This window comes from Protopterus annectens, chromosome 10.part0 (assembly GCF_019279795.1).
Source record: "Protopterus annectens isolate FY-2018-M chromosome 10.part0, PAN1.0, whole genome shotgun sequence".
In the NCBI taxonomy this organism is placed as follows: Eukaryota; Metazoa; Chordata; order Ceratodontiformes; family Protopteridae; genus Protopterus; species Protopterus annectens.
The window spans coordinates 1,680,349,240-1,680,365,583 of NC_056744.1; the positions used below are offsets into that span (position 1 = coordinate 1,680,349,240).

The 16,344-nt window shown below is 43.2% G+C and overlaps 1 protein-coding gene across 1 annotated transcript in view; it reads right to left on the reverse strand.

Annotated features, from left to right (window-relative positions):
• GPD1L (glycerol-3-phosphate dehydrogenase 1 like) overlaps positions 1-16,344 on the reverse strand; it is a 922,781-nt gene that overhangs the window by 296,505 nt on the left and 609,932 nt on the right. The gene's annotated exons all lie outside the window — the stretch shown is intronic.

Sequence of the window (16,344 nt, forward strand, 5' to 3'; positions counted from 1 at the left end):
AATCCATCTGGAGCTAGAGAGACTTGAGTTGGAGGCCAGTCATTTGGAAACAGAAGCACCTGAGAGACTGAGGCAACTAGAGTGTGAGGACAATGAGAAACTGCGACGTTTGCAGGCTGAGGAGTATGAGAAATTGCTACACCTGGAAGCTGAGGAAAAGGAAAGGCAGAGGCAGCATGAAAAGGAGTTGCTGACTCTTCACCAGAGTCATGGAGGTAATGGGGAAGGCAGTAACCAGACCCCGAAAGCACAAATCAGTAAATTTCTTCTACAGTTTACAGAGGGGGATAATTTTGATAGTTTCATTCGTATGTTTGAGATGGTATGTAAATAGTATGATGTTGACTAAAGGCTCTGGGTACGGTTCATGACCCCCTTATTCCATGGTAAAGCTGTAACTGTGTTGTCTACAATTTCCGATCAGGAATGTATGGATTATACTACTGTTAAGAACTGCTTGTTAGAATTTTTTAAGCTAACATCTGAAACTTAAACGTTTTGTGAGCATAGACGCAATGCAGATGAAAGTGTGTGTGAATATGTTGCTGAACTGAGCACTTATTTTCATAGGTGGGTGAGTGGATGTCAGGTCACCACTTCTGAAGGGCTGGCAGACCTTTTGATGAGGGAACAAGCCCTTAGCATTTTGCCTGAAGACATGAGGATCTGGTTAGCTGATAGACAATGTGCTACTTCAGATGAGTTGGGGAAGAAGGGAGACCTATACCAAGCAAGCAGGGCATCCCTGCACAGGAAAGGGACCACCCAGTACTGCTCATGGGTCTAAAGGAACCCATGGTGGGCAGCACAGACTGCCCCAACAGAATCTGCCAGTAGCAGGGGAAGCCACTAGTCCAGGTATACATCCAGGACCTAGGGTTAAACGTTTTGAATGCAACCAGTGAGGTCATGTGGCATACAGATGTCCACGGAGAAAGGATAGGGAACAAAAGGTGAGGGTGCCAGTAAGTGGAGAAGACAAAATACCAATAGTAAGTTGTCTTGAGACAACAGGGGTACTGAACTACCATCCTGCAGATGTCCTGATAGGGAAAGATTTGGATGAGGTGGTACCATGTGCTAATGCAGTTACAAGCAGTCAGGCTTTGAGACAAGCATGTGGGTCTGGTAGCCTGGGGGTGACCCAGACAGACTGCATACTTGCAGCCAGGACTGGTGAGGTGGTTACTTTAGGGAGGGAGCTACTCTGTAGCAGTGAGACTGTAGGTGAGCCACAGCTGCTTGTGGGTACTGATGTTCCCTTGGACTGAGTGATTGCGAAGGTAGAGGTGAGTAGTAGTACCCAGGCTGACAGTGAGGCACCACTGTCAGAGGATGCCAGAATTCCTGTGGAAGGGGAGCTGAGAAGGGTTGCAAAGAGAGAGTTGAGACAGGCTCAGTTCTCAGACCCTACATTGCAAGGCCTACAGCAGATAGCTAGTGAGGGACCTGATTCTCAAGGAAAGGGGGGATCTGTATACTAGGACAAAGGGTTACTGTACAGACAGTGGACCTCTGAGGGATGGCTAGAAGGTGAGAGGGTACAGCAGTTGGTAGTGCCTAGAGCCTACCATCTGGCGCTTCTAGCCATAGTCCTTGATATTCCCTTTGCAGGTCATATGGGCATAAACACACAAAGAGACATATTATGCAGAACTTCTATTGGCCTGGAATTTCCAGAGATGTAACAGGGTACTGCAGGACCTGTGAGCAGTGCCAAAAGGTAGGCAAGGCAGGAGACAAGGTGAGAGCTCCTTTAATGCCTTTGCTTGTGATTGAGGAGCTATTTTTCAGAGGGTAGCTATGGATATTGTGGGGCCTCTGAGTACCCCAAGTTCCACAGGGAAAAAGTGCATCCTAGTGGTAGTGGACTATGCTACACGATAACCTCAGGCAGTGGCTCTGTCCTCCATTGAGGCAGAAAAAATGGCAAATGCTTTGTTAGAGATTTTCAGCAGGGTAGGTTTCCCAAAAGAAATACTGACTGGCAGAGGTGCCAATTTCATGTCAGACCTGCTGGCTTGTATGTGGAAGTTATGTGGGGTGAAGCACCTGAAGACCACTCCCTACCATCCCCATACTAATGGTCTTGTTGATAGGTTAAACTCTACACTCAAGTCCATGCTATGGGCATTCCCATACCAGTTTAAGAGGGAGTGACACAAATATCCACCCCATCTGTTTGCTTACAGAGAGGTTCCCCAGGAATCCACAGGGTTTTCACCCTTTGAGTTGTTGTATATGCATAGGGTGAGGGGACCTCTAGATTTAATTTGTGATGAGTGGGAAGGTGTGTGAGAACCTCAGAAGGAGTCTGTTCTGGCATATGTCCTAGACCTCAGAACAAGGCTCAAGAAACTTACGGGCTTGGCCCAGGAGAACCTGGCAGAAGCCCAACAACAGAAAAAGATATGGTATGACAGGAATGCTCGAGCTAGAGAGTATGCTGTAGGGCAGCAGGTAATGGTTCTCATTCCTGTCAGACATAAAAAGCTGCAAGCAGCTTGGGAAGGACCCTACAAGGTGATAAGAAAGGTAAGTGATGGTACAATTTGTGCCCCTGCCTCCTCTACCGTGTAGTTAACATGTTAACTTGACGAAAACTTACCATGATATGGAGGCCTTTGTGCTGAGCATTTGCAGTCGATTGCAGGAGGAGTCTAAGGGAGATCTGGTGACTGGATCTCCTCAGTGAGGCTCGGACTGACACCTCAGTGGAAGGGGTTGCAATGTCCCAGCAGCTATCGCCTACTCAGGTTCGAGAAATCCAATGTTACAGGAGTTTGGGGACATGTTCACTGGGAAACCAGGGTGAACCCACCTGGTGCAGCACCAGGTGGATACAGGACCCCAAAGGCCTGTTAGGCAGGCCACTTATAGGGTGCCTAAGAGAGGCAAATAGACTATGAGGGAGGGGATACAGGAAATGTTGGAACTAGGGGTAATTCAAGAGTCCAACCGTCCATGGGCCTCCCTAGTGGTGCTGGTGCCAAAGAAGGATGGCAGCACCAGATTCTGTATGGACTACAGGAAATTAAATAGTCACACAGAGTCAGATGCTTACCCCATGCCTAGGACAGATGAGGCCCTAGAGCAGCTGGGTGGGGCTATGTATCTTACAACCATTGATCTTACCAAGGTGCTACAAAGAAGTCAGCCTTTGTGACTCCTTTTGGCTTATATGAGTTCACAAAGATGCCATCTGGGATGAAAAATCTGTCAGCAACTTTCCAGAGGCCGGTAGAGCATATCCTAGCAGGAGCAGGGGAGTTTGCCCTTGCTTACCTAGACGATATTGCCATCTACAGCCATTCCTGGCAAGAGCACCTTCAACATGTCAGGGAGGTGCTGGGCAGACTACAGAGGGCAGGATTGACCATTACGCCCAGCAAATGTCAGGTGGGTAAAGCAGAGGTCTCCTACCTGGGGCATAGAGTGGGGAGTGGTAAGATCAGGCCAGAACCTGCCAAAGTAGAAGCCATTCAGGCATGGCCTGCATCTGTTACCAAAAAGCAGGTGAGGGCATTCTTAGGGACAGCAGGGTACTACAGAAAGTTCATCCCCAGTTATAGTAATGTAGTTGCTCCCCTCACAGACCTGACAAGGAAAAACAAGCCAGAAAAGGTAGCGTGGACCACAGCATGTGAGCAGGCATACCAGAAGCTTAAAGAAGCTTTGGGAGGACCCTCCCATGTTAGCCAGTCCAGATTACAGCAAGGAATTTATTGTGCAGATAGATGCTTCAAACCATGAGGTGGGGGCTGTATTTAGCCAGATTTCTTCAGAGGAAGAAGAGCACTCAGTAGTTTACCTTAGTCATAGGCTCCAACCCAGGGAGGAATGCTATGCAGCTTTACTAGAAGGGCTCACCCACACTCTGCTAGACTTTGCTGTGAGGGAAAGGTTAGTTTGCTTTTTATTTGTTGTATTTTGTATTGCTTTATTGCCTTTTTCTATTTTGAATACTGTGATTTGTTTTCTTTCCCTTGTGTTTTACTTGTATTCTGCTTTTGATTGCATATTAAAACTTGAAAAGGGACCACAGCTCTGTCTCTTGTGAGCCAGGCAGAAATTTTTTCCTCACCCTCCCACACGGTTACTGTTGTGTTCTTAAACACCGCTGTCTTTCTAGTTGCCTGCCCCTTATGTTAATTTGGCCATATATCTCATTTCCTCTCTGCTTTTAGTGGCTTGTGTGAGTAAGCGCAACATTATCATTTTGTGAAATCACTCCCCTTCAACTATTTAAATTTATCGGCCATCCTACTGTATTCCATAGTACCAAAATACAAACGTGACCAACCCCTTTCAGTCTATCTTGCTGTTTTAAAAATAGTGACTCTCCACTAAAACTTAACTTTTTAGACAGGTAAAACTTAAGTTACCTCCTTTCACATCTAAATCCTCTAGTACACACTACAGTGTTTAGGATAAACCATTTTTTCATCTACCTTTAAGCATCCCTGTAATTAGCACTTGCTGTAAAACCTGCTGGAAAGCCCTCGGAAGACTTAAACTGATACAAGCACTCAACTCTCCCTGTTAATAAGTAGAAATTAATCATATGCACTAAATAGCCTATAATCGCAAAGTACCTTGCTAAGGTAAGGGAAAACAGCTCTTGTACTTTACAAAAAAAAAGCACCAAACCAGGGATGTCCAAGGGTCAGCTTCCAGTGATTTCTCCTGTCCATCTGGTGAATCTGGGCATACTGGGGCAATGCAGCAATTGCCTCATGTACACAGGCAACCCTCTACTCCTACCACCCAACACTACAACCTGCGAGAGATGCACTTACATAGCCAAACTGGAAGCAAATCTCTCTCCTCCCAAGAATGTGCTAGACAGTCAAGAGGAGAAGGTTAACACCCGGACTACACCTCAAGCAACACATAGCCCTTCTAAACCCACACTACCAACACCCTTACATAGCAACACTAAACCCTCATATTCGGAGGCCCTTAACAGTAACCTGCCAAAGCAACAAGGACCTCCGAATCTGAAACGCAAACAAACCAATCACAACTAAAGTGTCACATAGCTCACAACACAAGTATGCCACCCAATAACAGCCCCTAAGGCAAGGCAATGTACCCAACACTTTAGTCATAGGTGACTCTACAGTCAGGCACACTGATGTCCCACTCACCAGGCTGAACAAGGAGAAAATTACAGTCAGCTGCCTGTCGGGTGCCAGGATCTGCCACATAATGCATGCGCTCAATCACTCCACAACAAGTACAAATATGACTCTGTCATTGTTCATGCTGGAGTGAATGACTTGAGACGTACCTCCCTGGACTACATGAAGAGAGATATGAAAGAGCTCTTGGATCATGTGGCTCAGGCAGGTATGACCTTAGCCCTGAGTAGCATCCTGCCTTCACCCAGAATGATACCACAGTGTAAGGACAAAATGATTGACTTCAACAATTGGCTAAGCTTCTGGTGTCATTCAAAGGGGATCCAGTATCTGTCTGCCTGGGACTACATGATCTACAGACCACGATGCTTTGCCAGAGATGGTCTGCACCTGTTGCTCCTGGGATTCAGGTTACTGGCTAAGGCTCTTGCCACCCCTATAGTGCCTTTTTTAGGGAAAGTTCAAAGGAAATAAACACCACCATAACAGGTACAAGCATGCAAAATCTGAAGGTAATGCTACTCGGTGCTGAAGTCTAAACCTCAAAAAGCACTCTCTCGAGGCACTCCTAAAAATAGAGAACATCGATATCTGTGCAGTAACTAAGATCTGGTTCAAGGCTCCAGAGAGCACCCCTGCAATACCAGGCTACAACTTTTACCACACTTTTCGGCCACCAACCCAGGACCGAAACACTAAAGGTGGAGAAGTGTCCATATTCACCAAGGATGTTCACACCACCAGGTTAGTTGCCCAACACAATGCGTCTAAAATTCTCCAGATGCAACTAACACCAGGTAAGACTGCAATCCAAATTGTAGCTTGCTACAGATCCCCCACCATGCGCTAAGATTCTCACTACACCTTTCTAAACATACTGGAAAATATTAAGATACAACCAAACACCCTAATAATTAATAGTGATTTCAACTATCCTGCTATTAACTGGGAAAACTACTCGTGTACCAACAACTTTGTCCAACGGTTCTTGGAATTCATAAATTCCAATGCCCTGGATCAACTAATCCATAGTCCCACCAGGGGTTCCAATATCCTAGTCTTTACCAATGTGAAGACTGGTAGAGATGGGTGAAGGCTGCCAGCCTAGCCAGATAGAATTGTACAGATAATTCTATCATTTGTAAATATGAATGTTGAACTTAAAACAATGTGGCAACATTGCCATCTGCTGTAAAGAAAGCTAAGTCAAGTATTTCTTGTTGGTCCCTTAAAATTAAAATGATATCATCACTGCCTTTGATGGTTTACAGGTCGGCTCCAGTACGGCTAAATGAAGGCTTCCTGCCTATTGTTTTAAGGCTAAAGTTAATGACCAGAATTTACATGTGGAATGTCCTTTATTGCTCTAAGTGTAAATGGATGTAAATGCAGTTTCTGTCAGCCTGGGAACACCAGGAAAGTGTAACAGATGATGTAATGTTTTAGCAGAACTGCAGTTTCAATTTAAACAGTGAGAACCAGAGATTATTAAGCATTTTTGTCTGACTATCCAACTCACAGCACTACCTGTTGTTCTATGTAAGTAAGTTATTTTAGAAGTGTGTTTTCTTGTAGCAATAGCTAGGAATTAGAAAGTTTAGACTAAGTGTTTTCTGTGGTGTCAGAACTGTACTACTGATTTATTTTAAGTATTTCTGTGTGATCTCTGAACTCTTTTGACTAGCACTGACTGTATAGTAGAAAGTATTGTCTTGTGGTTTTAATTATTTATTATTAAATATTTTAAAACCTTTTAACTGTGGCTGGGTTTGTGTAGAGATAGTTTAAGCTCTAGAGTACACTGTATATTTATAGAGTTTACTGTCCAGGTCACTCCAAATAAGCTTTGACTGTTTAGTCACATCTACCAATTGGATAATAATATTGCACAGTAATAGTTGGACACCCTTTTAAGGGCCTTTGAGTAGCTGATAAATATTAGCTGGGTGGTGGCAAGTGGTACTACCGTATAGTCTGGGTAAAAGGGGCACAGCTGGAGAACCTGTGCCAGCCCTCCCCAGAAGTGTCTGAAATAAGAGTTTATACAACCACGCAAAGCGTGTGTGTGTGTGTGTGTGTGTGTCAGCAACTTGGGCAGGGATACGAAGCACTGGTTGGATAGAGAGGGTGCTGGAAATTTCAGCTTGCCCAGCTAGGCTGAGATCTGGACCCTATAGCTGTGTCAGTGGGGAGTTTTATTGGGGACCTGGGGAGCAAGGGAGCGACCAGCCCCAGACTGACTGTGATCTCTGTGTGCTCTTAAGAGAAATTGCACTTTACTGTGTGTAATTGTCCCTATATTAATGTAATTAGCTGTATTTGTTCTACAGCCCAACTACTCCCACGTTGCTGCTTATAAGGTAGCACCTATTTTACCCCTAGAAGTGTCTATCTCTGTGTAATTTTGTCTTGCAATGTTAACTCTGTCCCAGCCATGCTGTGGCTAACTATGCTGCACTCAGCTGGAGAACCTGTGCCAGCCCTCCCCAGAAGTGTCTGAAATAAGAGTTTATACAACCACGCAAAGCGTGTGTGTGTGTGTGTGTGTGTGTGTGTGTGTCAGCAACTTGGGCAGGGATACAAAGCACTGGTTGGATAGAGAGGGTGCTGGAAATTTCAGCTTGCCCAGCTAGGCTGAGATCTGGACCCTATAGCTGTGTCAGTGGGGAGTTTTATTGGGGACCTGGGGAGCAAGGGAGCGACCAGCCCCAGACTGACTGTGATCTCTGTGTGCTCTTAAGAGAAATTGCACTTTACTGTGTGTAATTGTCCCTATATTAATGTAATTAGCTGTATTTGTTCTACAGCCCAACTACTCCCACATTGCTGCTTATAAGGTAGCACCTATTTTACCCCTAGAAGTGTCTATCTCTGTGTAATTTTGTCTTGCAATGTTAACTCTGTCCCAGCCATGCTGTGGCTAACTATGCTGCACTCTTCTGCTTACTAGCCGCACAAACAACGTTTTAGTATTTTACTCCTCTCTGGAGGATTGTGCACCGCCACCTTCGCTCATAGGGACTGAACAATCCCCCTCTACCCCAGTTTAGAATACTCATCTGCCTATACCTTACCCAACTGTTTTGTGAATGCTATTACTGTACAGTTAGCTGAATTTATGGGTACTTAACTGTGTGTACAGCTAGTTTTTTTTCTGTGATACTTAGCTAGTTGGAGAACTTTGTATCTTTACTAGCATCTGTTATTATTGCTATGCATAGTGTAAAGTGTTTTTAAGAACTACTTGTGTAGAGATTGATAACTGAAGTGTATGTGTTGTTTATATCTAGACTCTCTGCTCGCCTTATCAGTTTTATGTGTATGCTCCTAAATAGCTGATTAACCTGTTAACCTATGTTTGCTTATACCTGCATTTTAATTACAATTATCTTCTCTCATTATTTTTCTCCAGTTTTATTCTGCCTCTCTACCTACTCTGCTCTGCCTACTGGCCCTGCCCTCCAGGACAACTAAGAACAGTCACAGAATCTATTGACTTACTTCCCAAACAGGAAAGTCTCCCTGAAGTGACAGAAAAGGAATTTCAAGAAAGTATGTTATATGGAACTAATTCTAATTTAATTTGATTTTAACATTACTCTAACACTTACTAGGGGCTAGGATAGGACTCTGGCCTGTGAAGCCTGCAGCCAAAGCCCCCATATCTACCTCATCCCATCTTATCCTTTCCTTTACCTTTCTAACCCCTAGAGTAATTTCCTCACCCCACATATTTTATTTTGGCCACTAGATAGTAGTCTTTACCCACCTATAACCTCTCCTCTCCAAATTCTCTCACCATAACATATCTCTAGTTTCTTTTTTCACCCTCTTTTTTTCCTCAAACTGCTTGTTAATTAGTCCTACCTACCTCTGACTTTCATCCTTTTCCCCCCAACACAGTCCCCTAAGCACACCTCTAACCAGCCTGATTCACCCTCTGTACTTACCTTCACCTTACAGATAGTTTCTTTAACACTGTCTGTCCTGTCAACTTTCTTTCCTTGGGTCTAACCACTCCGTTTGCCCTGCGGGCTCACTCTACTCCCCTACCCCCAAATTACACCCACCCCCAGTACACCTGACGTTATACTTCCCTAGCCACACCCCCAACAATAGACAACCAATCAACCACCTACATTGCTCTTATCAGTTTATAATTTTTGACGCCTTTTTGTTAACCCAATCTGTTCAACAGCTAACTGTCCCTCTCTCACCCCACCACACAACTACTTTTCAATTCTGCCAATTATCTTAATCTCCTCTTCCCTACACCCCTCACTATGTATAGCCACTGCTGGTCAACATACCTTAACATCCTTCTCCTATCCATTGGGCTAAGCTTTCTATTGATATCTCATGACCGAACTTGTTATGAATCCCTAACCTTTGCTAAATGTCAACACCCTCTAAGTCAAACAAGCCCTCTCACTCCTATAACCTCTCTAACACACAGTAACATAACATCTTCTTCATCCTACCTTCTTCCACAGTTTCATAGACTAACCCATATTAAATATCACCAACTGAGAAAAGCAGACCTTTCTCTCTGTAAACTTATCAAACTATCATTTAAACCCCATAATTTTTTACTGCTACAAGGTGACATCCACCCAAACCCTGGTCCTAACTATACCACCCTTAATAATTCATCAGCAAATATTTCTAGTCCTCTCTCACTCCCCAAAAGCCCAGACTCTCTACTTATAGGTCACCTCAATATACACAGTGTAAATAATAAAATAACCAGCTACATGCCCTATTAGACACCTATTCCTTTGACATCTTATGCCTTACTGAAACTTGGCTTAAACTCACAACTAAAGACAATGACATTGTCCCACCAGGCTATAACATTCTCAGACATGACCGTCTAAACAAAAAGGGTGGTGGAGTAGTAATTCTGTTCAAATCTGAATAGAAGGTCACAGCACTAGATACCCATCCACCACCACCTAATAATGCTGAAATTCTAACCTCTAAGCTCTAAATTAATACAAAAAAAGCTATATATATATTATTTGCTCATATATCCCCCCAGGTAATAACATCACTACTCTTGAAAATACCCTTAGCTGGCTTTCCATGTCCCTACCACAAGAAACCGTACTCCTTGGTGATTTCAATATTGACAGAATGGATGTACCATTGCCAACCCAACTACTCATATAAACCTCTTTGGCTTCCAGCAAACCATTACCTTCCCTGCCAGAACCCACAAACCTAGCAAGAAACAAACCATAAGGATTGGTACTAGTTAATAGTAACCCCCATGCCTATAAAACAGGTATACTCCCAGATAACATAAGTGACCACTCTCCTACTTTCATTACTAGGCAAAAGACTCACTTTCACAATCAAATAGCATTTAGAACTACCAGAAACAAGATAGACTTCAACCCATATAACTTCCAAGCTGAGCTCAATGCCTGCAATTGGTCACCCCTAAAATACCTACCTCTTGATGCAGTTTCTTTCTTTAACAAAAAAACTCTGCAAATCCTAGACCACCATGCTCCCACCTGCACTGTTAGAATTAAAAACAAACCAGCTCCCTGGCACTCTAAAGACACCGGACTTAACATTCAACTAAGAAATAAACTCTGGCCCAAATGGAGGAAAACTAAAAACCCAATTGACCACCTAAACTTTAGAAAACTTTGGAATACTACAAACAAATCTATATTCCTTGACAAAAAGAACTAGTATCTCAAATTCCAACAGACCCAACAGCAAAACCTACAAAAGTTCTGGTCAGGAATCAATAAACTACTCCACCCAGGACAGTCCAAAACACCCACCCCTTCAAACTTAAGTCAAACTTCTCCCAATCAAATTGCGGACACCTTTAATAATTTGTTCTCTGAAACAGTTCAATCACTAGCTAATACCTTACCACCTGTTACCACCACCAAACTATCCCCACTACCCAACTTGCCCCAGACATTTAACCTCCAGCCTGTTCCAACATCTCTCATACACTCCCTACATCTCAAACTTAAACCATGTACACCATCAGCTGACCTCCTCCCAACTGAATACCTGCAAATTGCAGCTGGTGTACTTGCCTACCCTATTCCTATCTTAATAAACAGAACCATTTCGGAATCCTATGTCCCATCCATCTGGAAAGTCTCACATATTATCCCTTTGCATAAGGGAGGTACCTCTAATGACTTATCAAACTTCCGCCCCATAGCCCTTCTCTCTCCTCTAGCTAAAATTATGGAGAGATGTATCCACCATCAGTTACTGCATCATCTCATCCAAAATGACCTACTAGTGGACTGTCAACATGGTTTCAGACCTTACCATAGTACTACAACTGCTCTTCTATCCTTTACAGACTGCAGTAATAAAAATAGGAATACTAACCAGCTATCTTCTGCCCTTTTCATAGACCTCTCAAAGGCCTTTGATATGGTTAACCACCAACTACTGACAGGGATACTTAAATCACTTTCTCTTGATTCTAAATTAGTACAATAGTTCCAATCCTATCTGGAAAACAGAAAACAAGCAGTCCTGTGGGACAATAAACTATCCTCTCAGCTTCCAGTCACCCTTGGAGTTCCACAAGGATCAATTCTTGGACCACTCTTTTTTACTACTTTCATTAATGATCTGAAAACTTCCCTTCCCCAAGCTACGTGCATACAATATGCCGATGATTCAACTCTGATATGTGCCGCATCTTCTCCAGCAGAACTACAATCCAATACACAGTCTTCACTCAAGTAGAAAACTGGTTCCATCAAAGATGTCTCCTCCTTAACCCAAAAAAAACTAAATTATTACTTTTTACTCCTACACAGAAATCCCCCCCATACATCTTATAGTTACAACAAATGACGGCACATAAATTGTTCCCGACACCACCACCAAACTCCTGGGTGTAACTATTGACAACAATCTCAACTTTAACACACACATAAATGCAACTATTAAATCAGTTAATAGAAAACTTGGATTCCTTTATAGAATCAAGCCCTTTCTCACAGCCTCAGCTAAGATTTCCATTGCTCAGACCCACCTCATTTCCACCCTTCTCTACGCCTCCCCTATCTATACTAACTTATCCAAAAGCAACCTGAATAAACTAGCAACCTCCTACAACAACACAGCCAAATTTGCAACCGCTGCCCCCTTTCATACCCACCATTGCCATAATCTTAAACTTCTAGGATGGCTGGAAGTTCACAACCAAATACTTTTCCAGCAACTCATTTTTATCCACATGATCGTACATCATCCTACAAATACTCCCATACTCTGTAACCTCTTTAACTCCTATAAAAATGTACCAACCTTAAGATCCGCAAAAAAGCTACAAGTAGCCACCATAAAATCCAACAACAAATCCGGGGACTGCCTGTTCTCAAATGCTGTTGGCAGTACTTGGAACAAACTTCCAAGATAAATAACATCCCTGACTTCCACCAACCTTTTCAAGAAACAATTGAAATTCTTCATTAAAAACCAATGGCTCTGCCCCTGCTCTAATCCTGACTGATACTAATTCTATTTGTCTGAATATTAATCAACTAAAAACTTTTTTCTGATATTTTCTCTATGCTCCACACTGTCCTTGAATCAAAAATTTTTTTGTCTGACTGCTTATTGACTGCCCTGCTGCCCCAAGAAAACTCATGTACAGTAAATTTTTTTTGTTATTTTTCTTTCTTACTACAACTGTAATATAACAATCTGTCTTCTATGTGTAACCTATAACTGATTTTTAAAAATTTTTGCTAAGCTGCTGCTATACTTATATAAATTGTTTTTGTTTTACCACTGTTTTTGTGGACTCTATGTATGTATAAAAATTTTGTCTCAGAGCTTTTTTCCTCGGCCCTCTACTGAAAATGGACATATATCCAGTTGGACTAGCCAGGTCAACAAATGTAAAATATATAATAAAATATAATTTGATATCCTTTCCTCATATATTAAATGCCCTGTCTGGTGTTAGTGGCGAGGATTGAGGCTCCTTGATTGCTGAGCCAGGGCACGGTCGCCACAACCAACATGGGAAATCGATGCTCCACACCTATGGTCACCCCCTCATTGGTCAGGTCTGACCATAGGCTAATCACCCTTGACATCCCCATCCCTCCCCCACCCCCTAGTAAGGAAACGTCCGTAAAAAAACTTCTCCAAAGCCAACTTCATGCTGCTCAAGTCAGAAGTGACAAACTTCATGACACTCATGCAGACGGGAACTTTAGTTCGACTGCTGAATCCTACACTAAGGCACTGTACGAGCGCATCCACTCATGCATGAATCATGCCATCCCAAATAGAACCAAGAAACTCTCCTCCAAAAAAAGGAAGCCAATCTGGTGGTCCCTTGCCATAAACAAACTTTACAACGAAAGGAAGAAACTATTGCAGAAAAAAGGAAAATCCCAGGATGCAAGAAACTCCCTTACTAGCTTCAGTAAGAAGCTGAGATCCCTCAAAAAATCCTCTAAAGTTAGTTATGAAAATAACATTGCCAAAGATTCCAAAGACAACCACAAGGCATTCTATAGCTATGTCAAGAATCTAAATGCCAATGCTCAGATCTGCTCTGAGCTACAACAGAATGGCATTAAATATACTGATCCCAAGGATATTGCCAATATCCTGGCAGATTGATTCAGTGCCAACTTCACCCCCCCCCCCACAAAGGGCCCATCTCAATGCCGAAAGATTGCCAAATTCTGGTAATAATGGCCACACAGGTAAAAAAACACCCTCTTCAAAGCTAAGAATACAGCATCCATGGGACCAGACGACATCCTGGGCTGTGTACTACATGAACTACAAAATGAACTGGCACCTCACCTAAGTGTCACGTTTAATCATAGCCTCACCTCAGGCTTCGTGCCCACTGAGTGGCGCACAGCTACAGTTAATCCACTCCACAAGGGGGGATCCACCTTGGATCCTGGGAACTACCGCCCCATCAGTCTGAAGAGCCAGATCTGCAAGGCCATGGAACGTATTATCATGGAACTTATACAGACATTGGCAACCTTCAAACACTGGACCCTACCCAGTTTGGGTTCGTGAAGGGCCAATCTTGTCTCCTGAACCTGATTGACTTCTTCAAATCAGTCTCCAGAGCTGTGGATGAGGGTAAGGTGGTCCACACAGCCTATCTGGACCTCGCCAAGGCCTTCGACACCATCCCCACTCTGGAATCACACATAAGCTTACTAAGCTGGGCATTAATCCCTACGTCACTCGATGGGTTGCCAACTGGCGTACTGACAGAACCCACACTGTAAAAGTGACAAGTGGAGTACCTCAGGATTCAGTCCTGGGATCGCTCTTGTTTGGCATCTACTTCTCTGAAGTACAGTATAACACTAAGGGACTCTGGCTAACAAAGTTCACAAATGACTGCAAACTGGGAGCCATTATTGAATCCCCAAATGATGTGGATATTCCACAAAAGGGCCTTACAGAAACAGATGCTTGGTGCCAGAGCCATGGGCTCAAGCTCAATGCAAAGAAATGTATAGTTATCCCCTTTGGGAAAAAACATGTACCCGTGAATTACCACATAGGTGGCAGTACACTAAACACCGAAAGTGTGAAAAGAGACTTAGGGACACAGGTTGACAGTGGTCTCACCTTCGATAACCACATCACCACAACAGTCAGGAAATTCTTCTATGTGGCACACCTCTTCACTTAGGGCTTTTCATCCAGAAAAAAGGAGGTCATTGTCCCACTGTACTTATCCCTCATTAGACACATTATAGAATACAACACTCCGTTTGGTATGTACCTCTCAAGACATCTGCAACAACTGGAAAGGCCACAGAAATACCTCATCAAAAGAATCACAGGCCTAAAGCAGATGCCCTATGCTGACCTTCTAAAAAACACCAGCTATATTCTGTTGCATATCGTTTACTCAGAGGCAATCTCTGCTTAACATACAAGGCCATGTCAAACCCAGAGCTGTTGGACATGCTACACTTAAAGAAATCCCAATCCCTCAGAGCCACACGCTCCAGGGATCTAAACCTTGTCATCACAATGAACAAAACATGCTGGAGGGATAGGTTCCTGACCCAGAGACTCCCCAGACTCTCAAATAGACTGCCCATACATGTCAAGCAGAGTGCCTCTTTGGCCCTCTTCAAAAGGAACCTAGACAATTGGATGGGAGATAGGAAATTCACCCCGGGGATCACGTCAGTTGCCCTGCTAGACAGGGGTCCAGGGAAGTAAATATTGTGTGAAGAAATAGCCAGGGAATTGTTATGGCTAGGCTTGTATAGGCCCTAGGGCCGATAGCCTAGTACCAACCTATGAACCTATAAAAAGAATGTCTAGCCATAGTGTGGGCACTGCAGAAACTTCAGCCTTATCTGTATGGAAGAAAATTCACTGTAGTAACAGATCACAATCCTCTAACATGGTTAAACAGAGCCAGGCAGCAAAATGCCAAGTTGCTAAGATGGAGCCTAAGGTTGCAAGCATATATGTCAGTGCAGCACCATTGTGGGATTAGCAATGCCAATGCAGATGGGCTCTCAAGACAGGGAATGGGGTAAGGTATACTCAGATAGACCTAACCCTCTCAAGCAACGTTTTTCAAGGGTCACTTGAAAAACTAGCTTGAGTTCTCCGGAGGGGGGTGCAGATAGGTGAAGGCTGCCAGCCTAGCTACATAGAATTTTGTAGATAATTCTGTCATTTGTAAATATTAATGTAAGCCACATTCTTGTTCTCTTAAATGTGAAAAGACTGCATTGGATTTTGAACTGAAAAACAAATGTAACAACAGTGCACTCTGCTATAAGAAAGTTGATAAGTCAAGCATTGTGAAATTCTTTGATCTAAAACTCGGAGCCAAGATGTCTAGAGGGAGGCATTCTGCCTATTGTTTTGAGGCAAGAGTTAATGGCTAGAATTTACATTTTATTGCTCTGGCTTCCTGACCAGCTGCAAGATCAAAAGGGCTATTAACCTCTGAGTTTCTGTTAGCCTGGGAACCAGAAAGAAATTATGTAATCTTAAATGAATCAGTGGTACTGTGTTATCAATTTAAGGACAGAAAGAATGAGAGCATTTTAACATTTGTCTTGAGAACATTCAACTCACCAGCACCCTGCCTGTGTTCTATATGTAAGTTTATTTTAGAGCTCTGTTTTCTTTTGGATATAGCTAGGAACTAGGAACATTTGATTAGTCTTTT